This window comes from Schistocerca piceifrons, unplaced genomic scaffold (genome assembly GCF_021461385.2).
Source record: "Schistocerca piceifrons isolate TAMUIC-IGC-003096 unplaced genomic scaffold, iqSchPice1.1 HiC_scaffold_1023, whole genome shotgun sequence".
Lineage (NCBI taxonomy): Eukaryota > Metazoa > Arthropoda > Insecta > Orthoptera > Acrididae > Schistocerca > Schistocerca piceifrons.
In genome coordinates, this window is record NW_025726823.1 from 35,572 (window position 1) to 62,950 (window position 27,379).

Genomic DNA, 27,379 nt, shown 5'->3' on the forward strand with positions numbered 1-27,379 from the left:
GCATTCACCAATTTTTTTTTTTTCTTCTCATTTCTTTCGTTGCATTTGTTGGGGGCGGACGTCCGATGGCGCCCGTTCAAGTTCATCGTTGACTCGGTCTTTTATTACAGAGGGCAGATAACTCTCAGACCGAACACGCTGAGCTATCGTGCCGGCAAGCCTTAAGATTATGAGACTTACGCGCTGCCTACTGCACTACTGAGGCACATGCCATTGAACCAGCGATGCTCGTCAAGCTGCCCGTGCTTCCCGAGCACTTTTCTGCAGGGGAAAGTGGGATTGCCACCCAGCGACGTCGGATACAACCGAAAAAAGTGCTACACACGCGGAGTGCTCCACTACACTGCCTTAAAACGAATGCTCATCTCTATCGTGTGAGTAACCTTGCGGCCGCGGCGACTAGTCTTGCCCAAAGACGCAGCGTGCGTGGAGGCGCTACCCGAATGCGTGTGGATGCACCCTCCTACCTCGAAAAGCGCCTGCAGCTACTATCACCGTGGGCCGCTGCTGGCGGGCAGGAAGCCGACACAGCGGGGCGTTGCGAGCAGCGGCTGTGCGGTGGTGGTGTAATGGTGAGCATAGTTGCCTTCCAAGCAGTTGATCCGGGTTCGATTCCCGGCCACCGCAAATGGCGCTAGTTTTTTTCGTATGAGTATGTGAGCCAGGTGCTGTTAAATGAAGGTTTTTTTCGTCGTAGCTCCACGCAGACCATCCTGTAGTATGTCCCGACTTGTCCCGACTTTGCTCGGCTGACGCGAAAGCTGACGCTTGGAATTCGCCCTTATCAAAAGGACAGGCACTATAAACGGCTGTGAGAGGCGAGGTGTGGAGAGGTACCAAAACGACAGGCAATCTGCGAAATTTTCTGCTCGTTGTTCTTAAACAAAAAAAAGAAAAATCCGACGCAGTCGGTAGGACTCGAACCTACGCTCCCAGAGGGAATCTGATTTCTAGTCAGACGCCTTAACCACTCGGCCACGACTGCTCGTAACCCAAGTTTCCCTGGAATCGTGAAAAATCCAACCGGTCTGCGCAGAATGTTGACAGGAAACGAACTCCGTGCACTGATTACGGCAGGGCTACCATCGCTACGAGACGAGCCATTACGGAAACGTTAAAATCTTCGCCCGGACAGGGACTTGAACCCTGGACCCTTAGGTTAAAAGCCTAATGCTCTACCGACTGAGCTATCCGGGCTCACGCTCGTTGTGGATGGAGCGGCTGCAAGCAATGTAAATAACTGGAACGCGTGTGTAGGCGTACTACGGTAATTTCTGGCTTCTGGCGCAACTGGCGACTTCACCGACTTCCCACTGACGCTGGTAGCAGCCCAACCACGGACCAGTGCCTCTTCTCCCTTTATTCCGGTGCCGACAGTAATTGCATCATGTGCCTGTTTTCCCCGATTACGTTCGGTCGAAGCTTCGGAAGGTGGGCGACAAACGACAGTTCGAAGGCCAAAACATGGAGCGTTGTGTGCGCAAAAACTTCCGTTCCGGTACCGGGAATCGAACCCGGGCCTCCTGGGTGAAAGCCAGGTATCCTAGCCACTAGACCACACCGGATTTGCTCGATAAGCGTGAGGTTTTCTCCGTCTCCTCTCGTATTTCGTGCTGAATCTGGACTCAGTGCAGTTCTCCGTTTGCGAGCATATTTGCGCCTACAGACTGGCATGGCGCACAGCCCGAAATTGACTATTCATTATTTTACTCCTAACAAGGGAGGAGAAAGATCAAAGTTGTACGTTGTCATAATTGGAAATAAACGTATTGACGCTGAGGCGTAGACTCCTTATGGATAACGAACGACAATTAAGTTCGTTCCCTAGCAACAGCAACGCCGTTAATTCAGCCATGATGTACAGCAAATTAAATGCCCCGGGTGAGGATCGAACTCACGACCTTAAGATTATGAGACTTACGCGCTACCTACTGCGCTACCGAGGCACGTTGCAAGTAACGTTACAGGAAACTTGGTAAGTCTCTCATATTAGAGATAGACAGTTCGCGCTTTCTCAAGAATCTGTTGTGTTGCTACACGTGCTTTCCCTACTTGCTAGATTAAACTGCTGCCGCAGTTTTTTCAACGGAACGCAGCACTGCCCGAGGTTACAGTACATCGCCCTTGCGGCACCTGAACACAGCGGCCTGTTGGGACAGGCCGACGTCAGAGTTCAGAAATAGCATACGACCGTTCAAGTACGGTCTATTGCGTGCTGCGTGTATGGTTCCTCTCACAGCGAATCCTGCTATACATTCCTGAGGCTGACGCAGCTCAGGCGAGGAATCGGCGCGGCAGCATTATAGCGAGAACAGCAGAACGATGCATCGGCCGGGAATCGAACCCGGGCCGTCCGCATGCTAAGCGAGCATTCACCAATTTTTTTTTTTTCTTCTCATTTCTTTCGTTGCATTTGTTGGGGGCGGACGTCCGATGGCGCCCGTTCAAGTTCATCGTTGACTCGGTCTTTTATTACAGAGGGCAGATAACTCTCAGACCGAACACGCTGAGCTATCGTGCCGGCAAGCCTTAAGATTATGAGACTTACGCGCTGCCTACTGCACTACTGAGGCACATGCCATTGAACCAGCGATGCTCGTCAAGCTGCCCGTGCTTCCCGAGCACTTTTCTGCAGGGGAAAGTGGGATTGCCACCCAGCGACGTCGGATACAACCGAAAAAAGTGCTACACACGCGGAGTGCTCCACTACACTGCCTTAAAACGAATGCTCATCTCTATCGTGTGAGTAACCTTGCGGCCGCGGCGACTAGTCTTGCCCAAAGACGCAGCGTGCGTGGAGGCGCTACCCGAATGCGTGTGGATGCACCCTCCTACCTCGAAAAGCGCCTGCAGCTACTATCACCGTGGGCCGCTGCTGGCGGGCAGGAAGCCGACACAGCGGGGCGTTGCGAGCAGCGGCTGTGCGGTGGTGGTGTAATGGTGAGCATAGTTGCCTTCCAAGCAGTTGATCCGGGTTCGATTCCCGGCCACCGCAAATGGCGCTAGTTTTTTTCGTATGAGTATGTGAGCCAGGTGCTGTTAAATGAAGGTTTTTTTCGTCGTAGCTCCACGCAGACCATCCTGTAGTATGTCCCGACTTGTCCCGACTTTGCTCGGCTGACGCGAAAGCTGACGCTTGGAATTCGCCCTTATCAAAAGGACAGGCACTATAAACGGCTGTGAGAGGCGAGGTGTGGAGAGGTACCAAAACGACAGGCAATCTGCGAAATTTTCTGCTCGTTGTTCTTAAACAAAAAAAAGAAAAATCCGACGCAGTCGGTAGGACTCGAACCTACGCTCCCAGAGGGAATCTGATTTCTAGTCAGACGCCTTAACCACTCGGCCACGACTGCTCGTAACCCAAGTTTCCCTGGAATCGTGAAAAATCCAACCGGTCTGCGCAGAATGTTGACAGGAAACGAACTCCGTGCACTGATTACGGCAGGGCTACCATCGCTACGAGACGAGCCATTACGGAAACGTTAAAATCTTCGCCCGGACAGGGACTTGAACCCTGGACCCCTAGGTTAAAAGCCTAATGCTCTACCGACTGAGCTATCCGGGCTCACGCTCGTTGTGGATGGAGCGGCTGCAAGCAATGTAAATAACTGGAACGCGTGTGTAGGCGTACTACGGTAATTTCTGGCTTCTGGCGCAACTGGCGACTTCACCGACTTCCCACTGACGCTGGTAGCAGCCCAACCACGGACCAGTGCCTCTTCTCCCTTTATTCCGGTGCCGACAGTAATTGCATCATGTGCCTGTTTTCCCCGATTACGTTCGGTCGAAGCTTCGGAAGGTGGGCGACAAACGACAGTTCGAAGGCCAAAACATGGAGCGTTGTGTGCGCAAAAACTTCCGTTCCGGTACCGGGAATCGAACCCGGGCCTCCTGGGTGAAAGCCAGGTATCCTAGCCACTAGACCACACCGGATTTGCTCGATAAGCGTGAGGTTTTCTCCGTCTCCTCTCGTATTTCGTGCTGAATCTGGACTCAGTGCAGTTCTCCGTTTGCGAGCATATTTGCGCCTACAGACTGGCATGGCGCACAGCCCGAAATTGACTATTCATTATTTTACTCCTAACAAGGGAGGAGAAAGATCAAAGTTGTACGTTGTCATAATTGGAAATAAACGTATTGACGCTGAGGCGTAGACTCCTTATGGATAACGAACGACAATTAAGTTCGTTCCCTAGCAACAGCAACGCCGTTAATTCAGCCATGATGTACAGCAAATTAAATGCCCCGGGTGAGGATCGAACTCACGACCTTAAGATTATGAGACTTACGCGCTACCTACTGCGCTACCGAGGCACGTTGCAAGTAACGTTACAGGAAACTTGGTAAGTCTCTCATATTAGAGATAGACAGTTCGCGCTTTCTCAAGAATCTGTTGTGTTGCTACACGTGCTTTCCCTACTTGCTAGATTAAACTGCTGCCGCAGTTTTTTCAACGGAACGCAGCACTGCCCGAGGTTACAGTACATCGCCCTTGCGGCACCTGAACACAGCGGCCTGTTGGGACAGGCCGACGTCAGAGTTCAGAAATAGCATACGACCGTTCAAGTACGGTCTATTGCGTGCTGCGTGTATGGTTCCTCTCACAGCGAATCCTGCTATACATTCCTGAGGCTGACGCAGCTCAGGCGAGGAATCGGCGCGGCAGCATTATAGCGAGAACAGCAGAACGATGCATCGGCCGGGAATCGAACCCGGGCCGTCCGCATGCTAAGCGAGCATTCACCAATTTTTTTTTTTTTCTTCTCATTTCTTTCGTTGCATTTGTTGGGGGCGGACGTCCGATGGCGCCCGTTCAAGTTCATCGTTGACTCGGTCTTTTATTACAGAGGGCAGATAACTCTCAGACCGAACACGCTGAGCTATCGTGCCGGCAAGCCTTAAGATTATGAGACTTACGCGCTGCCTACTGCACTACTGAGGCACATGCCATTGAACCAGCGATGCTCGTCAAGCTGCCCGTGCTTCCCGAGCACTTTTCTGCAGGGGAAAGTGGGATTGCCACCCAGCGACGTCGGATACAACCGAAAAAAGTGCTACACACGCGGAGTGCTCCACTACACTGCCTTAAAACGAATGCTCATCTCTATCGTGTGAGTAACCTTGCGGCCGCGGCGACTAGTCTTGCCCAAAGACGCAGCGTGCGTGGAGGCGCTACCCGAATGCGTGTGGATGCACCCTCCTACCTCGAAAAGCGCCTGCAGCTACTATCACCGTGGGCCGCTGCTGGCGGGCAGGAAGCCGACACAGCGGGGCGTTGCGAGCAGCGGCTGTGCGGTGGTGGTGTAATGGTGAGCATAGTTGCCTTCCAAGCAGTTGATCCGGGTTCGATTCCCGGCCACCGCAAATGGCGCTAGTTTTTTTCGTATGAGTATGTGAGCCAGGTGCTGTTAAATGAAGGTTTTTTTCGTCGTAGCTCCACGCAGACCATCCTGTAGTATGTCCCGACTTGTCCCGACTTTGCTCGGCTGACGCGAAAGCTGACGCTTGGAATTCGCCCTTATCAAAAGGACAGGCACTATAAACGGCTGTGAGAGGCGAGGTGTGGAGAGGTACCAAAACGACAGGCAATCTGCGAAATTTTCTGCTCGTTGTTCTTAAACAAAAAAAAGAAAAATCCGACGCAGTCGGTAGGACTCGAACCTACGCTCCCAGAGGGAATCTGATTTCTAGTCAGACGCCTTAACCACTCGGCCACGACTGCTCGTAACCCAAGTTTCCCTGGAATCGTGAAAAATCCAACCGGTCTGCGCAGAATGTTGACAGGAAACGAACTCCGTGCACTGATTACGGCAGGGCTACCATCGCTACGAGACGAGCCATTACGGAAACGTTAAAATCTTCGCCCGGACAGGGACTTGAACCCTGGACCCTTAGGTTAAAAGCCTAATGCTCTACCGACTGAGCTATCCGGGCTCACGCTCGTTGTGGATGGAGCGGCTGCAAGCAATGTAAATAACTGGAACGCGTGTGTAGGCGTACTACGGTAATTTCTGGCTTCTGGCGCAACTGGCGACTTCACCGACTTCCCACTGACGCTGGTAGCAGCCCAACCACGGACCAGTGCCTCTTCTCCCTTTATTCCGGTGCCGACAGTAATTGCATCATGTGCCTGTTTTCCCCGATTACGTTCGGTCGAAGCTTCGGAAGGTGGGCGACAAACGACAGTTCGAAGGCCAAAACATGGAGCGTTGTGTGCGCAAAAACTTCCGTTCCGGTACCGGGAATCGAACCCGGGCCTCCTGGGTGAAAGCCAGGTATCCTAGCCACTAGACCACACCGGATTTGCTCGATAAGCGTGAGGTTTTCTCCGTCTCCTCTCGTATTTCGTGCTGAATCTGGACTCAGTGCAGTTCTCCGTTTGCGAGCATATTTGCGCCTACAGACTGGCATGGCGCACAGCCCGAAATTGACTATTCATTATTTTACTCCTAACAAGGGAGGAGAAAGATCAAAGTTGTACGTTGTCATAATTGGAAATAAACGTATTGACGCTGAGGCGTAGACTCCTTATGGATAACGAACGACAATTAAGTTCGTTCCCTAGCAACAGCAACGCCGTTAATTCAGCCATGATGTACAGCAAATTAAATGCCCCGGGTGAGGATCGAACTCACGACCTTAAGATTATGAGACTTACGCGCTACCTACTGCGCTACCGAGGCACGTTGCAAGTAACGTTACAGGAAACTTGGTAAGTCTCTCATATTAGAGATAGACAGTTCGCGCTTTCTCAAGAATCTGTTGTGTTGCTACACGTGCTTTCCCTACTTGCTAGATTAAACTGCTGCCGCAGTTTTTTCAACGGAACGCAGCACTGCCCGAGGTTACAGTACATCGCCCTTGCGGCACCTGAACACAGCGGCCTGTTGGGACAGGCCGACGTCAGAGTTCAGAAATAGCATACGACCGTTCAAGTACGGTCTATTGCGTGCTGCGTGTATGGTTCCTCTCACAGCGAATCCTGCTATACATTCCTGAGGCTGACGCAGCTCAGGCGAGGAATCGGCGCGGCAGCATTATAGCGAGAACAGCAGAACGATGCATCGGCCGGGAATCGAACCCGGGCCGTCCGCATGCTAAGCGAGCATTCACCAATTTTTTTTTTTTCTTCTCATTTCTTTCGTTGCATTTGTTGGGGGCGGACGTCCGATGGCGCCCGTTCAAGTTCATCGTTGACTCGGTCTTTTATTACAGAGGGCAGATAACTCTCAGACCGAACACGCTGAGCTATCGTGCCGGCAAGCCTTAAGATTATGAGACTTACGCGCTGCCTACTGCACTACTGAGGCACATGCCATTGAACCAGCGATGCTCGTCAAGCTGCCCGTGCTTCCCGAGCACTTTTCTGCAGGGGAAAGTGGGATTGCCACCCAGCGACGTCGGATACAACCGAAAAAAGTGCTACACACGCGGAGTGCTCCACTACACTGCCTTAAAACGAATGCTCATCTCTATCGTGTGAGTAACCTTGCGGCCGCGGCGACTAGTCTTGCCCAAAGACGCAGCGTGCGTGGAGGCGCTACCCGAATGCGTGTGGATGCACCCTCCTACCTCGAAAAGCGCCTGCAGCTACTATCACCGTGGGCCGCTGCTGGCGGGCAGGAAGCCGACACAGCGGGGCGTTGCGAGCAGCGGCTGTGCGGTGGTGGTGTAATGGTGAGCATAGTTGCCTTCCAAGCAGTTGATCCGGGTTCGATTCCCGGCCACCGCAAATGGCGCTAGTTTTTTTCGTATGAGTATGTGAGCCAGGTGCTGTTAAATGAAGGTTTTTTTCGTCGTAGCTCCACGCAGACCATCCTGTAGTATGTCCCGACTTGTCCCGACTTTGCTCGGCTGACGCGAAAGCTGACGCTTGGAATTCGCCCTTATCAAAAGGACAGGCACTATAAACGGCTGTGAGAGGCGAGGTGTGGAGAGGTACCAAAACGACAGGCAATCTGCGAAATTTTCTGCTCGTTGTTCTTAAACAAAAAAAAGAAAAATCCGACGCAGTCGGTAGGACTCGAACCTACGCTCCCAGAGGGAATCTGATTTCTAGTCAGACGCCTTAACCACTCGGCCACGACTGCTCGTAACCCAAGTTTCCCTGGAATCGTGAAAAATCCAACCGGTCTGCGCAGAATGTTGACAGGAAACGAACTCCGTGCACTGATTACGGCAGGGCTACCATCGCTACGAGACGAGCCATTACGGAAACGTTAAAATCTTCGCCCGGACAGGGACTTGAACCCTGGACCCTTAGGTTAAAAGCCTAATGCTCTACCGACTGAGCTATCCGGGCTCACGCTCGTTGTGGATGGAGCGGCTGCAAGCAATGTAAATAACTGGAACGCGTGTGTAGGCGTACTACGGTAATTTCTGGCTTCTGGCGCAACTGGCGACTTCACCGACTTCCCACTGACGCTGGTAGCAGCCCAACCACGGACCAGTGCCTCTTCTCCCTTTATTCCGGTGCCGACAGTAATTGCATCATGTGCCTGTTTTCCCCGATTACGTTCGGTCGAAGCTTCGGAAGGTGGGCGACAAACGACAGTTCGAAGGCCAAAACATGGAGCGTTGTGTGCGCAAAAACTTCCGTTCCGGTACCGGGAATCGAACCCGGGCCTCCTGGGTGAAAGCCAGGTATCCTAGCCACTAGACCACACCGGATTTGCTCGATAAGCGTGAGGTTTTCTCCGTCTCCTCTCGTATTTCGTGCTGAATCTGGACTCAGTGCAGTTCTCCGTTTGCGAGCATATTTGCGCCTACAGACTGGCATGGCGCACAGCCCGAAATTGACTATTCATTATTTTACTCCTAACAAGGGAGGAGAAAGATCAAAGTTGTACGTTGTCATAATTGGAAATAAACGTATTGACGCTGAGGCGTAGACTCCTTATGGATAACGAACGACAATTAAGTTCGTTCCCTAGCAACAGCAACGCCGTTAATTCAGCCATGATGTACAGCAAATTAAATGCCCCGGGTGAGGATCGAACTCACGACCTTAAGATTATGAGACTTACGCGCTACCTACTGCGCTACCGAGGCACGTTGCAAGTAACGTTACAGGAAACTTGGTAAGTCTCTCATATTAGAGATAGACAGTTCGCGCTTTCTCAAGAATCTGTTGTGTTGCTACACGTGCTTTCCCTACTTGCTAGATTAAACTGCTGCCGCAGTTTTTTCAACGGAACGCAGCACTGCCCGAGGTTACAGTACATCGCCCTTGCGGCACCTGAACACAGCGGCCTGTTGGGACAGGCCGACGTCAGAGTTCAGAAATAGCATACGACCGTTCAAGTACGGTCTATTGCGTGCTGCGTGTATGGTTCCTCTCACAGCGAATCCTGCTATACATTCCTGAGGCTGACGCAGCTCAGGCGAGGAATCGGCGCGGCAGCATTATAGCGAGAACAGCAGAACGATGCATCGGCCGGGAATCGAACCCGGGCCGTCCGCATGCTAAGCGAGCATTCACCAATTTTTTTTTTTTCTTCTCATTTCTTTCGTTGCATTTGTTGGGGGCGGACGTCCGATGGCGCCCGTTCAAGTTCATCGTTGACTCGGTCTTTTATTACAGAGGGCAGATAACTCTCAGACCGAACACGCTGAGCTATCGTGCCGGCAAGCCTTAAGATTATGAGACTTACGCGCTGCCTACTGCACTACTGAGGCACATGCCATTGAACCAGCGATGCTCGTCAAGCTGCCCGTGCTTCCCGAGCACTTTTCTGCAGGGGAAAGTGGGATTGCCACCCAGCGACGTCGGATACAACCGAAAAAAGTGCTACACACGCGGAGTGCTCCACTACACTGCCTTAAAACGAATGCTCATCTCTATCGTGTGAGTAACCTTGCGGCCGCGGCGACTAGTCTTGCCCAAAGACGCAGCGTGCGTGGAGGCGCTACCCGAATGCGTGTGGATGCACCCTCCTACCTCGAAAAGCGCCTGCAGCTACTATCACCGTGGGCCGCTGCTGGCGGGCAGGAAGCCGACACAGCGGGGCGTTGCGAGCAGCGGCTGTGCGGTGGTGGTGTAATGGTGAGCATAGTTGCCTTCCAAGCAGTTGATCCGGGTTCGATTCCCGGCCACCGCAAATGGCGCTAGTTTTTTTCGTATGAGTATGTGAGCCAGGTGCTGTTAAATGAAGGTTTTTTTCGTCGTAGCTCCACGCAGACCATCCTGTAGTATGTCCCGACTTGTCCCGACTTTGCTCGGCTGACGCGAAAGCTGACGCTTGGAATTCGCCCTTATCAAAAGGACAGGCACTATAAACGGCTGTGAGAGGCGAGGTGTGGAGAGGTACCAAAACGACAGGCAATCTGCGAAATTTTCTGCTCGTTGTTCTTAAACAAAAAAAAGAAAAATCCGACGCAGTCGGTAGGACTCGAACCTACGCTCCCAGAGGGAATCTGATTTCTAGTCAGACGCCTTAACCACTCGGCCACGACTGCTCGTAACCCAAGTTTCCCTGGAATCGTGAAAAATCCAACCGGTCTGCGCAGAATGTTGACAGGAAACGAACTCCGTGCACTGATTACGGCAGGGCTACCATCGCTACGAGACGAGCCATTACGGAAACGTTAAAATCTTCGCCCGGACAGGGACTTGAACCCTGGACCCCTAGGTTAAAAGCCTAATGCTCTACCGACTGAGCTATCCGGGCTCACGCTCGTTGTGGATGGAGCGGCTGCAAGCAATGTAAATAACTGGAACGCGTGTGTAGGCGTACTACGGTAATTTCTGGCTTCTGGCGCAACTGGCGACTTCACCGACTTCCCACTGACGCTGGTAGCAGCCCAACCACGGACCAGTGCCTCTTCTCCCTTTATTCCGGTGCCGACAGTAATTGCATCATGTGCCTGTTTTCCCCGATTACGTTCGGTCGAAGCTTCGGAAGGTGGGCGACAAACGACAGTTCGAAGGCCAAAACATGGAGCGTTGTGTGCGCAAAAACTTCCGTTCCGGTACCGGGAATCGAACCCGGGCCTCCTGGGTGAAAGCCAGGTATCCTAGCCACTAGACCACACCGGATTTGCTCGATAAGCGTGAGGTTTTCTCCGTCTCCTCTCGTATTTCGTGCTGAATCTGGACTCAGTGCAGTTCTCCGTTTGCGAGCATATTTGCGCCTACAGACTGGCATGGCGCACAGCCCGAAATTGACTATTCATTATTTTACTCCTAACAAGGGAGGAGAAAGATCAAAGTTGTACGTTGTCATAATTGGAAATAAACGTATTGACGCTGAGGCGTAGACTCCTTATGGATAACGAACGACAATTAAGTTCGTTCCCTAGCAACAGCAACGCCGTTAATTCAGCCATGATGTACAGCAAATTAAATGCCCCGGGTGAGGATCGAACTCACGACCTTAAGATTATGAGACTTACGCGCTACCTACTGCGCTACCGAGGCACGTTGCAAGTAACGTTACAGGAAACTTGGTAAGTCTCTCATATTAGAGATAGACAGTTCGCGCTTTCTCAAGAATCTGTTGTGTTGCTACACGTGCTTTCCCTACTTGCTAGATTAAACTGCTGCCGCAGTTTTTTCAACGGAACGCAGCACTGCCCGAGGTTACAGTACATCGCCCTTGCGGCACCTGAACACAGCGGCCTGTTGGGACAGGCCGACGTCAGAGTTCAGAAATAGCATACGACCGTTCAAGTACGGTCTATTGCGTGCTGCGTGTATGGTTCCTCTCACAGCGAATCCTGCTATACATTCCTGAGGCTGACGCAGCTCAGGCGAGGAATCGGCGCGGCAGCATTATAGCGAGAACAGCAGAACGATGCATCGGCCGGGAATCGAACCCGGGCCGTCCGCATGCTAAGCGAGCATTCACCAATTTTTTTTTTTTCTTCTCATTTCTTTCGTTGCATTTGTTGGGGGCGGACGTCCGATGGCGCCCGTTCAAGTTCATCGTTGACTCGGTCTTTTATTACAGAGGGCAGATAACTCTCAGACCGAACACGCTGAGCTATCGTGCCGGCAAGCCTTAAGATTATGAGACTTACGCGCTGCCTACTGCACTACTGAGGCACATGCCATTGAACCAGCGATGCTCGTCAAGCTGCCCGTGCTTCCCGAGCACTTTTCTGCAGGGGAAAGTGGGATTGCCACCCAGCGACGTCGGATACAACCGAAAAAAGTGCTACACACGCGGAGTGCTCCACTACACTGCCTTAAAACGAATGCTCATCTCTATCGTGTGAGTAACCTTGCGGCCGCGGCGACTAGTCTTGCCCAAAGACGCAGCGTGCGTGGAGGCGCTACCCGAATGCGTGTGGATGCACCCTCCTACCTCGAAAAGCGCCTGCAGCTACTATCACCGTGGGCCGCTGCTGGCGGGCAGGAAGCCGACACAGCGGGGCGTTGCGAGCAGCGGCTGTGCGGTGGTGGTGTAATGGTGAGCATAGTTGCCTTCCAAGCAGTTGATCCGGGTTCGATTCCCGGCCACCGCAAATGGCGCTAGTTTTTTTCGTATGAGTATGTGAGCCAGGTGCTGTTAAATGAAGGTTTTTTTCGTCGTAGCTCCACGCAGACCATCCTGTAGTATGTCCCGACTTGTCCCGACTTTGCTCGGCTGACGCGAAAGCTGACGCTTGGAATTCGCCCTTATCAAAAGGACAGGCACTATAAACGGCTGTGAGAGGCGATGTGTGGAGAGGTACCAAAACGACAGGCAATCTGCGAAATTTTCTGCTCGTTGTTCTTAAACAAAAAAAAGAAAAATCCGACGCAGTCGGTAGGACTCGAACCTACGCTCCCAGAGGGAATCTGATTTCTAGTCAGACGCCTTAACCACTCGGCCACGACTGCTCGTAACCCAAGTTTCCCTGGAATCGTGAAAAATCCAACCGGTCTGCGCAGAATGTTGACAGGAAACGAACTCCGTGCACTGATTACGGCAGGGCTACCATCGCTACGAGACGAGCCATTACGGAAACGTTAAAATCTTCGCCCGGACAGGGACTTGAACCCTGGACCCCTAGGTTAAAAGCCTAATGCTCTACCGACTGAGCTATCCGGGCTCACGCTCGTTGTGGATGGAGCGGCTGCAAGCAATGTAAATAACTGGAACGCGTGTGTAGGCGTACTACGGTAATTTCTGGCTTCTGGCGCAACTGGCGACTTCACCGACTTCCCACTGACGCTGGTAGCAGCCCAACCACGGACCAGTGCCTCTTCTCCCTTTATTCCGGTGCCGACAGTAATTGCATCATGTGCCTGTTTTCCCCGATTACGTTCGGTCGAAGCTTCGGAAGGTGGGCGACAAACGACAGTTCGAAGGCCAAAACATGGAGCGTTGTGTGCGCAAAAACTTCCGTTCCGGTACCGGGAATCGAACCCGGGCCTCCTGGGTGAAAGCCAGGTATCCTAGCCACTAGACCACACCGGATTTGCTCGATAAGCGTGAGGTTTTCTCCGTCTCCTCTCGTATTTCGTGCTGAATCTGGACTCAGTGCAGTTCTCCGTTTGCGAGCATATTTGCGCCTACAGACTGGCATGGCGCACAGCCCGAAATTGACTATTCATTATTTTACTCCTAACAAGGGAGGAGAAAGATCAAAGTTGTACGTTGTCATAATTGGAAATAAACGTATTGACGCTGAGGCGTAGACTCCTTATGGATAACGAACGACAATTAAGTTCGTTCCCTAGCAACAGCAACGCCGTTAATTCAGCCATGATGTACAGCAAATTAAATGCCCCGGGTGAGGATCGAACTCACGACCTTAAGATTATGAGACTTACGCGCTACCTACTGCGCTACCGAGGCACGTTGCAAGTAACGTTACAGGAAACTTGGTAAGTCTCTCATATTAGAGATAGACAGTTCGCGCTTTCTCAAGAATCTGTTGTGTTGCTACACGTGCTTTCCCTACTTGCTAGATTAAACTGCTGCCGCAGTTTTTTCAACGGAACGCAGCACTGCCCGAGGTTACAGTACATCGCCCTTGCGGCACCTGAACACAGCGGCCTGTTGGGACAGGCCGACGTCAGAGTTCAGAAATAGCATACGACCGTTCAAGTACGGTCTATTGCGTGCTGCGTGTATGGTTCCTCTCACAGCGAATCCTGCTATACATTCCTGAGGCTGACGCAGCTCAGGCGAGGAATCGGCGCGGCAGCATTATAGCGAGAACAGCAGAACGATGCATCGGCCGGGAATCGAACCCGGGCCGTCCGCATGCTAAGCGAGCATTCACCAATTTTTTTTTTTTCTTCTCATTTCTTTCGTTGCATTTGTTGGGGGCGGACGTCCGATGGCGCCCGTTCAAGTTCATCGTTGACTCGGTCTTTTATTACAGAGGGCAGATAACTCTCAGACCGAACACGCTGAGCTATCGTGCCGGCAAGCCTTAAGATTATGAGACTTACGCGCTGCCTACTGCACTACTGAGGCACATGCCATTGAACCAGCGATGCTCGTCAAGCTGCCCGTGCTTCCCGAGCACTTTTCTGCAGGGGAAAGTGGGATTGCCACCCAGCGACGTCGGATACAACCGAAAAAAGTGCTACACACGCGGAGTGCTCCACTACACTGCCTTAAAACGAATGCTCATCTCTATCGTGTGAGTAACCTTGCGGCCGCGGCGACTAGTCTTGCCCAAAGACGCAGCGTGCGTGGAGGCGCTACCCGAATGCGTGTGGATGCACCCTCCTACCTCGAAAAGCGCCTGCAGCTACTATCACCGTGGGCCGCTGCTGGCGGGCAGGAAGCCGACACAGCGGGGCGTTGCGAGCAGCGGCTGTGCGGTGGTGGTGTAATGGTGAGCATAGTTGCCTTCCAAGCAGTTGATCCGGGTTCGATTCCCGGCCACCGCAAATGGCGCTAGTTTTTTTCGTATGAGTATGTGAGCCAGGTGCTGTTAAATGAAGGTTTTTTTCGTCGTAGCTCCACGCAGACCATCCTGTAGTATGTCCCGACTTGTCCCGACTTTGCTCGGCTGACGCGAAAGCTGACGCTTGGAATTCGCCCTTATCAAAAGGACAGGCACTATAAACGGCTGTGAGAGGCGATGTGTGGAGAGGTACCAAAACGACAGGCAATCTGCGAAATTTTCTGCTCGTTGTTCTTAAACAAAAAAAAGAAAAATCCGACGCAGTCGGTAGGACTCGAACCTACGCTCCCAGAGGGAATCTGATTTCTAGTCAGACGCCTTAACCACTCGGCCACGACTGCTCGTAACCCAAGTTTCCCTGGAATCGTGAAAAATCCAACCGGTCTGCGCAGAATGTTGACAGGAAACGAACTCCGTGCACTGATTACGGCAGGGCTACCATCGCTACGAGACGAGCCATTACGGAAACGTTAAAATCTTCGCCCGGACAGGGACTTGAACCCTGGACCCCTAGGTTAAAAGCCTAATGCTCTACCGACTGAGCTATCCGGGCTCACGCTCGTTGTGGATGGAGCGGCTGCAAGCAATGTAAATAACTGGAACGCGTGTGTAGGCGTACTACGGTAATTTCTGGCTTCTGGCGCAACTGGCGACTTCACCGACTTCCCACTGACGCTGGTAGCAGCCCAACCACGGACCAGTGCCTCTTCTCCCTTTATTCCGGTGCCGACAGTAATTGCATCATGTGCCTGTTTTCCCCGATTACGTTCGGTCGAAGCTTCGGAAGGTGGGCGACAAACGACAGTTCGAAGGCCAAAACATGGAGCGTTGTGTGCGCAAAAACTTCCGTTCCGGTACCGGGAATCGAACCCGGGCCTCCTGGGTGAAAGCCAGGTATCCTAGCCACTAGACCACACCGGATTTGCTCGATAAGCGTGAGGTTTTCTCCGTCTCCTCTCGTATTTCGTGCTGAATCTGGACTCAGTGCAGTTCTCCGTTTGCGAGCATATTTGCGCCTACAGACTGGCATGGCGCACAGCCCGAAATTGACTATTCATTATTTTACTCCTAACAAGGGAGGAGAAAGATCAAAGTTGTACGTTGTCATAATTGGAAATAAACGTATTGACGCTGAGGCGTAGACTCCTTATGGATAACGAACGACAATTAAGTTCGTTCCCTAGCAACAGCAACGCCGTTAATTCAGCCATGATGTACAGCAAATTAAATGCCCCGGGTGAGGATCGAACTCACGACCTTAAGATTATGAGACTTACGCGCTACCTACTGCGCTACCGAGGCACGTTGCAAGTAACGTTACAGGAAACTTGGTAAGTCTCTCATATTAGAGATAGACAGTTCGCGCTTTCTCAAGAATCTGTTGTGTTGCTACACGTGCTTTCCCTACTTGCTAGATTAAACTGCTGCCGCAGTTTTTTCAACGGAACGCAGCACTGCCCGAGGTTACAGTACATCGCCCTTGCGGCACCTGAACACAGCGGCCTGTTGGGACAGGCCGACGTCAGAGTTCAGAAATAGCATACGACCGTTCAAGTACGGTCTATTGCGTGCTGCGTGTATGGTTCCTCTCACAGCGAATCCTGCTATACATTCCTGAGGCTGACGCAGCTCAGGCGAGGAATCGGCGCGGCAGCATTATAGCGAGAACAGCAGAACGATGCATCGGCCGGGAATCGAACCCGGGCCGTCCGCATGCTAAGCGAGCATTCACCAATTTTTTTTTTTTTCTTCTCATTTCTTTCGTTGCATTTGTTGGGGGCGGACGTCCGATGGCGCCCGTTCAAGTTCATCGTTGACTCGGTCTTTTATTACAGAGGGCAGATAACTCTCAGACCGAACACGCTGAGCTATCGTGCCGGCAAGCCTTAAGATTATGAGACTTACGCGCTGCCTACTGCACTACTGAGGCACATGCCATTGAACCAGCGATGCTCGTCAAGCTGCCCGTGCTTCCCGAGCACTTTTCTGCAGGGGAAAGTGGGATTGCCACCCAGCGACGTCGGATACAACCGAAAAAAGTGCTACACACGCGGAGTGCTCCACTACACTGCCTTAAAACGAATGCTCATCTCTATCGTGTGAGTAACCTTGCGGCCGCGGCGACTAGTCTTGCCCAAAGACGCAGCGTGCGTGGAGGCGCTACCCGAATGCGTGTGGATGCACCCTCCTACCTCGAAAAGCGCCTGCAGCTACTATCACCGTGGGCCGCTGCTGGCGGGCAGGAAGCCGACACAGCGGGGCGTTGCGAGCAGCGGCTGTGCGGTGGTGGTGTAATGGTGAGCATAGTTGCCTTCCAAGCAGTTGATCCGGGTTCGATTCCCGGCCACCGCAAATGGCGCTAGTTTTTTTCGTATGAGTATGTGAGCCAGGTGCTGTTAAATGAAGGTTTTTTTCGTCGTAGCTCCACGCAGACCATCCTGTAGTATGTCCCGACTTGTCCCGACTTTGCTCGGCTGACGCGAAAGCTGACGCTTGGAATTCGCCCTTATCAAAAGGACAGGCACTATAAACGGCTGTGAGAGGCGATGTGTGGAGAGGTACCAAAACGACAGGCAATCTGCGAAATTTTCTGCTCGTTGTTCTTAAACAAAAAAAAGAAAAATCCGACGCAGTCGGTAGGACTCGAACCTACGCTCCCAGAGGGAATCTGATTTCTAGTCAGACGCCTTAACCACTCGGCCACGACTGCTCGTAACCCAAGTTTCCCTGGAATCGTGAAAAATCCAACCGGTCTGCGCAGAATGTTGACAGGAAACGAACTCCGTGCACTGATTACGGCAGGGCTACCATCGCTACGAGACGAGCCATTACGGAAACGTTAAAATCTTCGCCCGGACAGGGACTTGAACCCTGGACCCCTAGGTTAAAAGCCTAATGCTCTACCGACTGAGCTATCCGGGCTCACGCTCGTTGTGGATGGAGCGGCTGCAAGCAATGTAAATAACTGGAACGCGTGTGTAGGCGTACTACGGTAATTTCTGGCTTCTGGCGCAACTGGCGACTTCACCGACTTCCCACTGACGCTGGTAGCAGCCCAACCACGGACCAGTGCCTCTTCTCCCTTTATTCCGGTGCCGACAGTAATTGCATCATGTGCCTGTTTTCCCCGATTACGTTCGGTCGAAGCTTCGGAAGGTGGGCGACAAACGACAGTTCGAAGGCCAAAACATGGAGCGTTGTGTGCGCAAAAACTTCCGTTCCGGTACCGGGAATCGAACCCGGGCCTCCTGGGTGAAAGCCAGGTATCCTAGCCACTAGACCACACCGGATTTGCTCGATAAGCGTGAGGTTTTCTCCGTCTCCTCTCGTATTTCGTGCTGAATCTGGACTCAGTGCAGTTCTCCGTTTGCGAGCATATTTGCGCCTACAGACTGGCATGGCGCACAGCCCGAAATTGACTATTCATTATTTTACTCCTAACAAGGGAGGAGAAAGATCAAAGTTGTACGTTGTCATAATTGGAAATAAACGTATTGACGCTGAGGCGTAGACTCCTTATGGATAACGAACGACAATTAAGTTCGTTCCCTAGCAACAGCAACGCCGTTAATTCAGCCATGATGTACAGCAAATTAAATGCCCCGGGTGAGGATCGAACTCACGACCTTAAGATTATGAGACTTACGCGCTACCTACTGCGCTACCGAGGCACGTTGCAAGTAACGTTACAGGAAACTTGGTAAGTCTCTCATATTAGAGATAGACAGTTCGCGCTTTCTCAAGAATCTGTTGTGTTGCTACACGTGCTTTCCCTACTTGCTAGATTAAACTGCTGCCGCAGTTTTTTCAACGGAACGCAGCACTGCCCGAGGTTACAGTACATCGCCCTTGCGGCACCTGAACACAGCGGCCTGTTGGGACAGGCCGACGTCAGAGTTCAGAAATAGCATACGACCGTTCAAGTACGGTCTATTGCGTGCTGCGTGTATGGTTCCTCTCACAGCGAATCCTGCTATACATTCCTGAGGCTGACGCAGCTCAGGCGAGGAATCGGCGCGGCAGCATTATAGCGAGAACAGCAGAACGATGCATCGGCCGGGAATCGAACCCGGGCCGTCCGCATGCTAAGCGAGCATTCACCAATTTTTTTTTTTTTCTTCTCATTTCTTTCGTTGCATTTGTTGGGGGCGGACGTCCGATGGCGCCCGTTCAAGTTCATCGTTGACTCGGTCTTTTATTACAGAGGGCAGATAACTCTCAGACCGAACACGCTGAGCTATCGTGCCGGCAAGCCTTAAGATTATGAGACTTACGCGCTGCCTACTGCACTACTGAGGCACATGCCATTGAACCAGCGATGCTCGTCAAGCTGCCCGTGCTTCCCGAGCACTTTTCTGCAGGGGAAAGTGGGATTGCCACCCAGCGACGTCGGATACAACCGAAAAAAGTGCTACACACGCGGAGTGCTCCACTACACTGCCTTAAAACGAATGCTCATCTCTATCGTGTGAGTAACCTTGCGGCCGCGGCGACTAGTCTTGCCCAAAGACGCAGCGTGCGTGGAGGCGCTACCCGAATGCGTGTGGATGCACCCTCCTACCTCGAAAAGCGCCTGCAGCTACTATCACCGTGGGCCGCTGCTGGCGGGCAGGAAGCCGACACAGCGGGGCGTTGCGAGCAGCGGCTGTGCGGTGGTGGTGTAATGGTGAGCATAGTTGCCTTCCAAGCAGTTGATCCGGGTTCGATTCCCGGCCACCGCAAATGGCGCTAGTTTTTTTCGTATGAGTATGTGAGCCAGGTGCTGTTAAATGAAGGTTTTTTTCGTCGTAGCTCCACGCAGACCATCCTGTAGTATGTCCCGACTTGTCCCGACTTTGCTCGGCTGACGCGAAAGCTGACGCTTGGAATTCGCCCTTATCAAAAGGACAGGCACTATAAACGGCTGTGAGAGGCGAGGTGTGGAGAGGTACCAAAACGACAGGCAATCTGCGAAATTTTCTGCTCGTTGTTCTTAAACAAAAAAAAGAAAAATCCGACGCAGTCGGTAGGACTCGAACCTACGCTCCCAGAGGGAATCTGATTTCTAGTCAGACGCCTTAACCACTCGGCCACGACTGCTCGTAACCCAAGTTTCCCTGGAATCGTGAAAAATCCAACCGGTCTGCGCAGAATGTTGACAGGAAACGAACTCCGTGCACTGATTACGGCAGGGCTACCATCGCTACGAGACGAGCCATTACGGAAACGTTAAAATCTTCGCCCGGACAGGGACTTGAACCCTGGACCCTTAGGTTAAAAGCCTAATGCTCTACCGACTGAGCTATCCGGGCTCACGCTCGTTGTGGATGGAGCGGCTGCAAGCAATGTAAATAACTGGAACGCGTGTGTAGGCGTACTACGGTAATTTCTGGCTTCTGGCGCAACTGGCGACTTCACCGACTTCCCACTGACGCTGGTAGCAGCCCAACCACGGACCAGTGCCTCTTCTCCCTTTATTCCGGTGCCGACAGTAATTGCATCATGTGCCTGTTTTCCCCGATTACGTTCGGTCGAAGCTTCGGAAGGTGGGCGACAAACGACAGTTCGAAGGCCAAAACATGGAGCGTTGTGTGCGCAAAAACTTCCGTTCCGGTACCGGGAATCGAACCCGGGCCTCCTGGGTGAAAGCCAGGTATCCTAGCCACTAGACCACACCGGATTTGCTCGATAAGCGTGAGGTTTTCTCCGTCTCCTCTCGTATTTCGTGCTGAATCTGGACTCAGTGCAGTTCTCCGTTTGCGAGCATATTTGCGCCTACAGACTGGCATGGCGCACAGCCCGAAATTGACTATTCATTATTTTACTCCTAACAAGGGAGGAGAAAGATCAAAGTTGTACGTTGTCATAATTGGAAATAAACGTATTGACGCTGAGGCGTAGACTCCTTATGGATAACGAACGACAATTAAGTTCGTTCCCTAGCAACAGCAACGCCGTTAATTCAGCCATGATGTACAGCAAATTAAATGCCCCGGGTGAGGATCGAACTCACGACCTTAAGATTATGAGACTTACGCGCTACCTACTGCGCTACCGAGGCACGTTGCAAGTAACGTTACAGGAAACTTGGTAAGTCTCTCATATTAGAGATAGACAGTTCGCGCTTTCTCAAGAATCTGTTGTGTTGCTACACGTGCTTTCCCTACTTGCTAGATTAAACTGCTGCCGCAGTTTTTTCAACGGAACGCAGCACTGCCCGAGGTTACAGTACATCGCCCTTGCGGCACCTGAACACAGCGGCCTGTTGGGACAGGCCGACGTCAGAGTTCAGAAATAGCATACGACCGTTCAAGTACGGTCTATTGCGTGCTGCGTGTATGGTTCCTCTCACAGCGAATCCTGCTATACATTCCTGAGGCTGACGCAGCTCAGGCGAGGAATCGGCGCGGCAGCATTATAGCGAGAACAGCAGAACGATGCATCGGCCGGGAATCGAACCCGGGCCGTCCGCATGCTAAGCGAGCATTCACCAATTTTTTTTTTTTCTTCTCATTTCTTTCGTTGCATTTGTTGGGGGCGGACGTCCGATGGCGCCCGTTCAAGTTCATCGTTGACTCGGTCTTTTATTACAGAGGGCAGATAACTCTCAGACCGAACACGCTGAGCTATCGTGCCGGCAAGCCTTAAGATTATGAGACTTACGCGCTGCCTACTGCACTACTGAGGCACATGCCATTGAACCAGCGATGCTCGTCAAGCTGCCCGTGCTTCCCGAGCACTTTTCTGCAGGGGAAAGTGGGATTGCCACCCAGCGACGTCGGATACAACCGAAAAAAGTGCTACACACGCGGAGTGCTCCACTACACTGCCTTAAAACGAATGCTCATCTCTATCGTGTGAGTAACCTTGCGGCCGCGGCGACTAGTCTTGCCCAAAGACGCAGCGTGCGTGGAGGCGCTACCCGAATGCGTGTGGATGCACCCTCCTACCTCGAAAAGCGCCTGCAGCTACTATCACCGTGGGCCGCTGCTGGCGGGCAGGAAGCCGACACAGCGGGGCGTTGCGAGCAGCGGCTGTGCGGTGGTGGTGTAATGGTGAGCATAGTTGCCTTCCAAGCAGTTGATCCGGGTTCGATTCCCGGCCACCGCAAATGGCGCTAGTTTTTTTCGTATGAGTATGTGAGCCAGGTGCTGTTAAATGAAGGTTTTTTTCGTCGTAGCTCCACGCAGACCATCCTGTAGTATGTCCCGACTTGTCCCGACTTTGCTCGGCTGACGCGAAAGCTGACGCTTGGAATTCGCCCTTATCAAAAGGACAGGCACTATAAACGGCTGTGAGAGGCGAGGTGTGGAGAGGTACCAAAACGACAGGCAATCTGCGAAATTTTCTGCTCGTTGTTCTTAAACAAAAAAAAGAAAAATCCGACGCAGTCGGTAGGACTCGAACCTACGCTCCCAGAGGGAATCTGATTTCTAGTCAGACGCCTTAACCACTCGGCCACGACTGCTCGTAACCCAAGTTTCCCTGGAATCGTGAAAAATCCAACCGGTCTGCGCAGAATGTTGACAGGAAACGAACTCCGTGCACTGATTACGGCAGGGCTACCATCGCTACGAGACGAGCCATTACGGAAACGTTAAAATCTTCGCCCGGACAGGGACTTGAACCCTGGACCCTTAGGTTAAAAGCCTAATGCTCTACCGACTGAGCTATCCGGGCTCACGCTCGTTGTGGATGGAGCGGCTGCAAGCAATGTAAATAACTGGAACGCGTGTGTAGGCGTACTACGGTAATTTCTGGCTTCTGGCGCAACTGGCGACTTCACCGACTTCCCACTGACGCTGGTAGCAGCCCAACCACGGACCAGTGCCTCTTCTCCCTTTATTCCGGTGCCGACAGTAATTGCATCATGTGCCTGTTTTCCCCGATTACGTTCGGTCGAAGCTTCGGAAGGTGGGCGACAAACGACAGTTCGAAGGCCAAAACATGGAGCGTTGTGTGCGCAAAAACTTCCGTTCCGGTACCGGGAATCGAACCCGGGCCTCCTGGGTGAAAGCCAGGTATCCTAGCCACTAGACCACACCGGATTTGCTCGATAAGCGTGAGGTTTTCTCCGTCTCCTCTCGTATTTCGTGCTGAATCTGGACTCAGTGCAGTTCTCCGTTTGCGAGCATATTTGCGCCTACAGACTGGCATGGCGCACAGCCCGAAATTGACTATTCATTATTTTACTCCTAACAAGGGAGGAGAAAGATCAAAGTTGTACGTTGTCATAATTGGAAATAAACGTATTGACGCTGAGGCGTAGACTCCTTATGGATAACGAACGACAATTAAGTTCGTTCCCTAGCAACAGCAACGCCGTTAATTCAGCCATGATGTACAGCAAATTAAATGCCCCGGGTGAGGATCGAACTCACGACCTTAAGATTATGAGACTTACGCGCTACCTACTGCGCTACCGAGGCACGTTGCAAGTAACGTTACAGGAAACTTGGTAAGTCTCTCATATTAGAGATAGACAGTTCGCGCTTTCTCAAGAATCTGTTGTGTTGCTACACGTGCTTTCCCTACTTGCTAGATTAAACTGCTGCCGCAGTTTTTTCAACGGAACGCAGCACTGCCCGAGGTTACAGTACATCGCCCTTGCGGCACCTGAACACAGCGGCCTGTTGGGACAGGCCGACGTCAGAGTTCAGAAATAGCATACGACCGTTCAAGTACGGTCTATTGCGTGCTGCGTGTATGGTTCCTCTCACAGCGAATCCTGCTATACATTCCTGAGGCTGACGCAGCTCAGGCGAGGAATCGGCGCGGCAGCATTATAGCGAGAACAGCAGAACGATGCATCGGCCGGGAATCGAACCCGGGCCGTCCGCATGCTAAGCGAGCATTCACCAATTTTTTTTTTTTCTTCTCATTTCTTTCGTTGCATTTGTTGGGGGCGGACGTCCGATGGCGCCCGTTCAAGTTCATCGTTGACTCGGTCTTTTATTACAGAGGGCAGATAACTCTCAGACCGAACACGCTGAGCTATCGTGCCGGCAAGCCTTAAGATTATGAGACTTACGCGCTGCCTACTGCACTACTGAGGCACATGCCATTGAACCAGCGATGCTCGTCAAGCTGCCCGTGCTTCCCGAGCACTTTTCTGCAGGGGAAAGTGGGATTGCCACCCAGCGACGTCGGATACAACCGAAAAAAGTGCTACACACGCGGAGTGCTCCACTACACTGCCTTAAAACGAATGCTCATCTCTATCGTGTGAGTAACCTTGCGGCCGCGGCGACTAGTCTTGCCCAAAGACGCAGCGTGCGTGGAGGCGCTACCCGAATGCGTGTGGATGCACCCTCCTACCTCGAAAAGCGCCTGCAGCTACTATCACCGTGGGCCGCTGCTGGCGGGCAGGAAGCCGACACAGCGGGGCGTTGCGAGCAGCGGCTGTGCGGTGGTGGTGTAATGGTGAGCATAGTTGCCTTCCAAGCAGTTGATCCGGGTTCGATTCCCGGCCACCGCAAATGGCGCTAGTTTTTTTCGTATGAGTATGTGAGCCAGGTGCTGTTAAATGAAGGTTTTTTTCGTCGTAGCTCCACGCAGACCATCCTGTAGTATGTCCCGACTTGTCCCGACTTTGCTCGGCTGACGCGAAAGCTGACGCTTGGAATTCGCCCTTATCAAAAGGACAGGCACTATAAACGGCTGTGAGAGGCGAGGTGTGGAGAGGTACCAAAACGACAGGCAATCTGCGAAATTTTCTGCTCGTTGTTCTTAAACAAAAAAAAGAAAAATCCGACGCAGTCGGTAGGACTCGAACCTACGCTCCCAGAGGGAATCTGATTTCTAGTCAGACGCCTTAACCACTCGGCCACGACTGCTCGTAACCCAAGTTTCCCTGGAATCGTGAAAAATCCAACCGGTCTGCGCAGAATGTTGACAGGAAACGAACTCCGTGCACTGATTACGGCAGGGCTACCATCGCTACGAGACGAGCCATTACGGAAACGTTAAAATCTTCGCCCGGACAGGGACTTGAACCCTGGACCCTTAGGTTAAAAGCCTAATGCTCTACCGACTGAGCTATCCGGGCTCACGCTCGTTGTGGATGGAGCGGCTGCAAGCAATGTAAATAACTGGAACGCGTGTGTAGGCGTACTACGGTAATTTCTGGCTTCTGGCGCAACTGGCGACTTCACCGACTTCCCACTGACGCTGGTAGCAGCCCAACCACGGACCAGTGCCTCTTCTCCCTTTATTCCGGTGCCGACAGTAATTGCATCATGTGCCTGTTTTCCCCGATTACGTTCGGTCGAAGCTTCGGAAGGTGGGCGACAAACGACAGTTCGAAGGCCAAAACATGGAGCGTTGTGTGCGCAAAAACTTCCGTTCCGGTACCGGGAATCGAACCCGGGCCTCCTGGGTGAAAGCCAGGTATCCTAGCCACTAGACCACACCGGATTTGCTCGATAAGCGTGAGGTTTTCTCCGTCTCCTCTCGTATTTCGTGCTGAATCTGGACTCAGTGCAGTTCTCCGTTTGCGAGCATATTTGCGCCTACAGACTGGCATGGCGCACAGCCCGAAATTGACTATTCATTATTTTACTCCTAACAAGGGAGGAGAAAGATCAAAGTTGTACGTTGTCATAATTGGAAATAAACGTATTGACGCTGAGGCGTAGACTCCTTATGGATAACGAACGACAATTAAGTTCGTTCCCTAGCAACAGCAACGCCGTTAATTCAGCCATGATGTACAGCAAATTAAATGCCCCGGGTGAGGATCGAACTCACGACCTTAAGATTATGAGACTTACGCGCTACCTACTGCGCTACCGAGGCACGTTGCAAGTAACGTTACAGGAAACTTGGTAAGTCTCTCATATTAGAGATAGACAGTTCGCGCTTTCTCAAGAATCTGTTGTGTTGCTACACGTGCTTTCCCTACTTGCTAGATTAAACTGCTGCCGCAGTTTTTTCAACGGAACGCAGCACTGCCCGAGGTTACAGTACATCGCCCTTGCGGCACCTGAACACAGCGGCCTGTTGGGACAGGCCGACGTCAGAGTTCAGAAATAGCATACGACCGTTCAAGTACGGTCTATTGCGTGCTGCGTGTATGGTTCCTCTCACAGCGAATCCTGCTATACATTCCTGAGGCTGACGCAGCTCAGGCGAGGAATCGGCGCGGCAGCATTATAGCGAGAACAGCAGAACGATGCATCGGCCGGGAATCGAACCCGGGCCGTCCGCATGCTAAGCGAGCATTCACCAATTTTTTTTTTTTCTTCTCATTTCTTTCGTTGCATTTGTTGGGGGCGGACGTCCGATGGCGCCCGTTCAAGTTCATCGTTGACTCGGTCTTTTATTACAGAGGGCAGATAACTCTCAGACCGAACACGCTGAGCTATCGTGCCGGCAAGCCTTAAGATTATGAGACTTACGCGCTGCCTACTGCACTACTGAGGCACATGCCATTGAACCAGCGATGCTCGTCAAGCTGCCCGTGCTTCCCGAGCACTTTTCTGCAGGGGAAAGTGGGATTGCCACCCAGCGACGTCGGATACAACCGAAAAAAGTGCTACACACGCGGAGTGCTCCACTACACTGCCTTAAAACGAATGCTCATCTCTATCGTGTGAGTAACCTTGCGGCCGCGGCGACTAGTCTTGCCCAAAGACGCAGCGTGCGTGGAGGCGCTACCCGAATGCGTGTGGATGCACCCTCCTACCTCGAAAAGCGCCTGCAGCTACTATCACCGTGGGCCGCTGCTGGCGGGCAGGAAGCCGACACAGCGGGGCGTTGCGAGCAGCGGCTGTGCGGTGGTGGTGTAATGGTGAGCATAGTTGCCTTCCAAGCAGTTGATCCGGGTTCGATTCCCGGCCACCGCAAATGGCGCTAGTTTTTTTCGTATGAGTATGTGAGCCAGGTGCTGTTAAATGAAGGTTTTTTTCGTCGTAGCTCCACGCAGACCATCCTGTAGTATGTCCCGACTTGTCCCGACTTTGCTCGGCTGACGCGAAAGCTGACGCTTGGAATTCGCCCTTATCAAAAGGACAGGCACTATAAACGGCTGTGAGAGGCGAGGTGTGGAGAGGTACCAAAACGACAGGCAATCTGCGAAATTTTCTGCTCGTTGTTCTTAAACAAAAAAAAGAAAAATCCGACGCAGTCGGTAGGACTCGAACCTACGCTCCCAGAGGGAATCTGATTTCTAGTCAGACGCCTTAACCACTCGGCCACGACTGCTCGTAACCCAAGTTTCCCTGGAATCGTGAAAAATCCAACCGGTCTGCGCAGAATGTTGACAGGAAACGAACTCCGTGCACTGATTACGGCAGGGCTACCATCGCTACGAGACGAGCCATTACGGAAACGTTAAAATCTTCGCCCGGACAGGGACTTGAACCCTGGACCCTTAGGTTAAAAGCCTAATGCTCTACCGACTGAGCTATCCGGGCTCACGCTCGTTGTGGATGGAGCGGCTGCAAGCAATGTAAATAACTGGAACGCGTGTGTAGGCGTACTACGGTAATTTCTGGCTTCTGGCGCAACTGGCGACTTCACCGACTTCCCACTGACGCTGGTAGCA

General features: G+C 52.3%; 58 non-coding genes across 58 annotated transcripts; 12 read left to right on the forward strand and 46 right to left on the reverse strand.

The window, feature by feature from the left end:
- Window positions 1-555: 555 nt before the first annotated feature.
- On the forward strand, window positions 556-627 carry Trnag-ucc. The gene has a single exon. It is a non-coding gene; the product is annotated as a tRNA-Gly (tRNA).
- A 276-nt stretch (window positions 628-903) lies between these two features.
- On the reverse strand, window positions 904-985 carry Trnas-aga. The gene has a single exon. It is a non-coding gene; the product is annotated as a tRNA-Ser (tRNA).
- Window positions 986-1,124: 139 nt separating this feature from the next.
- Window positions 1,125-1,197, reverse strand: Trnak-uuu. Its single transcript has one exon. It is a non-coding gene; the product is annotated as a tRNA-Lys (tRNA).
- A 296-nt stretch (window positions 1,198-1,493) lies between these two features.
- On the reverse strand, window positions 1,494-1,565 carry Trnae-uuc. Its single transcript has one exon. It is a non-coding gene; the product is annotated as a tRNA-Glu (tRNA).
- A 308-nt stretch (window positions 1,566-1,873) lies between these two features.
- Trnam-cau lies at window positions 1,874-1,946 on the reverse strand. Its single transcript has one exon. It is a non-coding gene; the product is annotated as a tRNA-Met (tRNA).
- A 977-nt stretch (window positions 1,947-2,923) lies between these two features.
- Trnag-ucc lies at window positions 2,924-2,995 on the forward strand. The gene has a single exon. It is a non-coding gene; the product is annotated as a tRNA-Gly (tRNA).
- A 276-nt stretch (window positions 2,996-3,271) lies between these two features.
- Trnas-aga lies at window positions 3,272-3,353 on the reverse strand. The gene has a single exon. It is a non-coding gene; the product is annotated as a tRNA-Ser (tRNA).
- A 139-nt stretch (window positions 3,354-3,492) lies between these two features.
- Trnak-uuu lies at window positions 3,493-3,565 on the reverse strand. Its single transcript has one exon. It is a non-coding gene; the product is annotated as a tRNA-Lys (tRNA).
- Window positions 3,566-3,861: 296 nt separating this feature from the next.
- On the reverse strand, window positions 3,862-3,933 carry Trnae-uuc. The gene has a single exon. It is a non-coding gene; the product is annotated as a tRNA-Glu (tRNA).
- Window positions 3,934-4,241: 308 nt separating this feature from the next.
- Trnam-cau lies at window positions 4,242-4,314 on the reverse strand. The gene has a single exon. It is a non-coding gene; the product is annotated as a tRNA-Met (tRNA).
- A 978-nt stretch (window positions 4,315-5,292) lies between these two features.
- On the forward strand, window positions 5,293-5,364 carry Trnag-ucc. The gene has a single exon. It is a non-coding gene; the product is annotated as a tRNA-Gly (tRNA).
- A 276-nt stretch (window positions 5,365-5,640) lies between these two features.
- Window positions 5,641-5,722, reverse strand: Trnas-aga. Its single transcript has one exon. It is a non-coding gene; the product is annotated as a tRNA-Ser (tRNA).
- Window positions 5,723-5,861: 139 nt separating this feature from the next.
- Window positions 5,862-5,934, reverse strand: Trnak-uuu. The gene has a single exon. It is a non-coding gene; the product is annotated as a tRNA-Lys (tRNA).
- Window positions 5,935-6,230: 296 nt separating this feature from the next.
- On the reverse strand, window positions 6,231-6,302 carry Trnae-uuc. The gene has a single exon. It is a non-coding gene; the product is annotated as a tRNA-Glu (tRNA).
- A 308-nt stretch (window positions 6,303-6,610) lies between these two features.
- Trnam-cau lies at window positions 6,611-6,683 on the reverse strand. Its single transcript has one exon. It is a non-coding gene; the product is annotated as a tRNA-Met (tRNA).
- Window positions 6,684-7,660: 977 nt separating this feature from the next.
- Trnag-ucc lies at window positions 7,661-7,732 on the forward strand. The gene has a single exon. It is a non-coding gene; the product is annotated as a tRNA-Gly (tRNA).
- A 276-nt stretch (window positions 7,733-8,008) lies between these two features.
- Window positions 8,009-8,090, reverse strand: Trnas-aga. Its single transcript has one exon. It is a non-coding gene; the product is annotated as a tRNA-Ser (tRNA).
- A 139-nt stretch (window positions 8,091-8,229) lies between these two features.
- On the reverse strand, window positions 8,230-8,302 carry Trnak-uuu. Its single transcript has one exon. It is a non-coding gene; the product is annotated as a tRNA-Lys (tRNA).
- A 296-nt stretch (window positions 8,303-8,598) lies between these two features.
- Window positions 8,599-8,670, reverse strand: Trnae-uuc. Its single transcript has one exon. It is a non-coding gene; the product is annotated as a tRNA-Glu (tRNA).
- A 308-nt stretch (window positions 8,671-8,978) lies between these two features.
- Window positions 8,979-9,051, reverse strand: Trnam-cau. The gene has a single exon. It is a non-coding gene; the product is annotated as a tRNA-Met (tRNA).
- Window positions 9,052-10,028: 977 nt separating this feature from the next.
- Trnag-ucc lies at window positions 10,029-10,100 on the forward strand. Its single transcript has one exon. It is a non-coding gene; the product is annotated as a tRNA-Gly (tRNA).
- Window positions 10,101-10,376: 276 nt separating this feature from the next.
- Trnas-aga lies at window positions 10,377-10,458 on the reverse strand. The gene has a single exon. It is a non-coding gene; the product is annotated as a tRNA-Ser (tRNA).
- A 139-nt stretch (window positions 10,459-10,597) lies between these two features.
- On the reverse strand, window positions 10,598-10,670 carry Trnak-uuu. The gene has a single exon. It is a non-coding gene; the product is annotated as a tRNA-Lys (tRNA).
- A 296-nt stretch (window positions 10,671-10,966) lies between these two features.
- Window positions 10,967-11,038, reverse strand: Trnae-uuc. The gene has a single exon. It is a non-coding gene; the product is annotated as a tRNA-Glu (tRNA).
- A 308-nt stretch (window positions 11,039-11,346) lies between these two features.
- Trnam-cau lies at window positions 11,347-11,419 on the reverse strand. The gene has a single exon. It is a non-coding gene; the product is annotated as a tRNA-Met (tRNA).
- Window positions 11,420-12,396: 977 nt separating this feature from the next.
- Trnag-ucc lies at window positions 12,397-12,468 on the forward strand. The gene has a single exon. It is a non-coding gene; the product is annotated as a tRNA-Gly (tRNA).
- A 276-nt stretch (window positions 12,469-12,744) lies between these two features.
- Trnas-aga lies at window positions 12,745-12,826 on the reverse strand. The gene has a single exon. It is a non-coding gene; the product is annotated as a tRNA-Ser (tRNA).
- Window positions 12,827-12,965: 139 nt separating this feature from the next.
- On the reverse strand, window positions 12,966-13,038 carry Trnak-uuu. The gene has a single exon. It is a non-coding gene; the product is annotated as a tRNA-Lys (tRNA).
- Window positions 13,039-13,334: 296 nt separating this feature from the next.
- On the reverse strand, window positions 13,335-13,406 carry Trnae-uuc. Its single transcript has one exon. It is a non-coding gene; the product is annotated as a tRNA-Glu (tRNA).
- Window positions 13,407-13,714: 308 nt separating this feature from the next.
- On the reverse strand, window positions 13,715-13,787 carry Trnam-cau. The gene has a single exon. It is a non-coding gene; the product is annotated as a tRNA-Met (tRNA).
- Window positions 13,788-14,764: 977 nt separating this feature from the next.
- On the forward strand, window positions 14,765-14,836 carry Trnag-ucc. The gene has a single exon. It is a non-coding gene; the product is annotated as a tRNA-Gly (tRNA).
- A 276-nt stretch (window positions 14,837-15,112) lies between these two features.
- Trnas-aga lies at window positions 15,113-15,194 on the reverse strand. Its single transcript has one exon. It is a non-coding gene; the product is annotated as a tRNA-Ser (tRNA).
- Window positions 15,195-15,333: 139 nt separating this feature from the next.
- On the reverse strand, window positions 15,334-15,406 carry Trnak-uuu. Its single transcript has one exon. It is a non-coding gene; the product is annotated as a tRNA-Lys (tRNA).
- A 296-nt stretch (window positions 15,407-15,702) lies between these two features.
- Trnae-uuc lies at window positions 15,703-15,774 on the reverse strand. Its single transcript has one exon. It is a non-coding gene; the product is annotated as a tRNA-Glu (tRNA).
- A 308-nt stretch (window positions 15,775-16,082) lies between these two features.
- Trnam-cau lies at window positions 16,083-16,155 on the reverse strand. Its single transcript has one exon. It is a non-coding gene; the product is annotated as a tRNA-Met (tRNA).
- A 978-nt stretch (window positions 16,156-17,133) lies between these two features.
- Window positions 17,134-17,205, forward strand: Trnag-ucc. The gene has a single exon. It is a non-coding gene; the product is annotated as a tRNA-Gly (tRNA).
- Window positions 17,206-17,481: 276 nt separating this feature from the next.
- Trnas-aga lies at window positions 17,482-17,563 on the reverse strand. Its single transcript has one exon. It is a non-coding gene; the product is annotated as a tRNA-Ser (tRNA).
- A 139-nt stretch (window positions 17,564-17,702) lies between these two features.
- Trnak-uuu lies at window positions 17,703-17,775 on the reverse strand. The gene has a single exon. It is a non-coding gene; the product is annotated as a tRNA-Lys (tRNA).
- Window positions 17,776-18,071: 296 nt separating this feature from the next.
- Trnae-uuc lies at window positions 18,072-18,143 on the reverse strand. Its single transcript has one exon. It is a non-coding gene; the product is annotated as a tRNA-Glu (tRNA).
- Window positions 18,144-18,451: 308 nt separating this feature from the next.
- Trnam-cau lies at window positions 18,452-18,524 on the reverse strand. Its single transcript has one exon. It is a non-coding gene; the product is annotated as a tRNA-Met (tRNA).
- A 978-nt stretch (window positions 18,525-19,502) lies between these two features.
- Trnag-ucc lies at window positions 19,503-19,574 on the forward strand. Its single transcript has one exon. It is a non-coding gene; the product is annotated as a tRNA-Gly (tRNA).
- Window positions 19,575-19,850: 276 nt separating this feature from the next.
- On the reverse strand, window positions 19,851-19,932 carry Trnas-aga. Its single transcript has one exon. It is a non-coding gene; the product is annotated as a tRNA-Ser (tRNA).
- A 139-nt stretch (window positions 19,933-20,071) lies between these two features.
- Window positions 20,072-20,144, reverse strand: Trnak-uuu. The gene has a single exon. It is a non-coding gene; the product is annotated as a tRNA-Lys (tRNA).
- A 296-nt stretch (window positions 20,145-20,440) lies between these two features.
- Trnae-uuc lies at window positions 20,441-20,512 on the reverse strand. Its single transcript has one exon. It is a non-coding gene; the product is annotated as a tRNA-Glu (tRNA).
- Window positions 20,513-20,820: 308 nt separating this feature from the next.
- On the reverse strand, window positions 20,821-20,893 carry Trnam-cau. Its single transcript has one exon. It is a non-coding gene; the product is annotated as a tRNA-Met (tRNA).
- A 977-nt stretch (window positions 20,894-21,870) lies between these two features.
- Trnag-ucc lies at window positions 21,871-21,942 on the forward strand. The gene has a single exon. It is a non-coding gene; the product is annotated as a tRNA-Gly (tRNA).
- Window positions 21,943-22,218: 276 nt separating this feature from the next.
- Trnas-aga lies at window positions 22,219-22,300 on the reverse strand. Its single transcript has one exon. It is a non-coding gene; the product is annotated as a tRNA-Ser (tRNA).
- Window positions 22,301-22,439: 139 nt separating this feature from the next.
- Window positions 22,440-22,512, reverse strand: Trnak-uuu. Its single transcript has one exon. It is a non-coding gene; the product is annotated as a tRNA-Lys (tRNA).
- A 296-nt stretch (window positions 22,513-22,808) lies between these two features.
- Trnae-uuc lies at window positions 22,809-22,880 on the reverse strand. The gene has a single exon. It is a non-coding gene; the product is annotated as a tRNA-Glu (tRNA).
- A 308-nt stretch (window positions 22,881-23,188) lies between these two features.
- Trnam-cau lies at window positions 23,189-23,261 on the reverse strand. The gene has a single exon. It is a non-coding gene; the product is annotated as a tRNA-Met (tRNA).
- Window positions 23,262-24,238: 977 nt separating this feature from the next.
- Window positions 24,239-24,310, forward strand: Trnag-ucc. The gene has a single exon. It is a non-coding gene; the product is annotated as a tRNA-Gly (tRNA).
- Window positions 24,311-24,586: 276 nt separating this feature from the next.
- Trnas-aga lies at window positions 24,587-24,668 on the reverse strand. Its single transcript has one exon. It is a non-coding gene; the product is annotated as a tRNA-Ser (tRNA).
- Window positions 24,669-24,807: 139 nt separating this feature from the next.
- On the reverse strand, window positions 24,808-24,880 carry Trnak-uuu. The gene has a single exon. It is a non-coding gene; the product is annotated as a tRNA-Lys (tRNA).
- Window positions 24,881-25,176: 296 nt separating this feature from the next.
- On the reverse strand, window positions 25,177-25,248 carry Trnae-uuc. Its single transcript has one exon. It is a non-coding gene; the product is annotated as a tRNA-Glu (tRNA).
- A 308-nt stretch (window positions 25,249-25,556) lies between these two features.
- Trnam-cau lies at window positions 25,557-25,629 on the reverse strand. The gene has a single exon. It is a non-coding gene; the product is annotated as a tRNA-Met (tRNA).
- Window positions 25,630-26,606: 977 nt separating this feature from the next.
- Window positions 26,607-26,678, forward strand: Trnag-ucc. The gene has a single exon. It is a non-coding gene; the product is annotated as a tRNA-Gly (tRNA).
- Window positions 26,679-26,954: 276 nt separating this feature from the next.
- On the reverse strand, window positions 26,955-27,036 carry Trnas-aga. The gene has a single exon. It is a non-coding gene; the product is annotated as a tRNA-Ser (tRNA).
- Window positions 27,037-27,175: 139 nt separating this feature from the next.
- Window positions 27,176-27,248, reverse strand: Trnak-uuu. The gene has a single exon. It is a non-coding gene; the product is annotated as a tRNA-Lys (tRNA).
- Window positions 27,249-27,379: the final 131 nt, after the last annotated feature.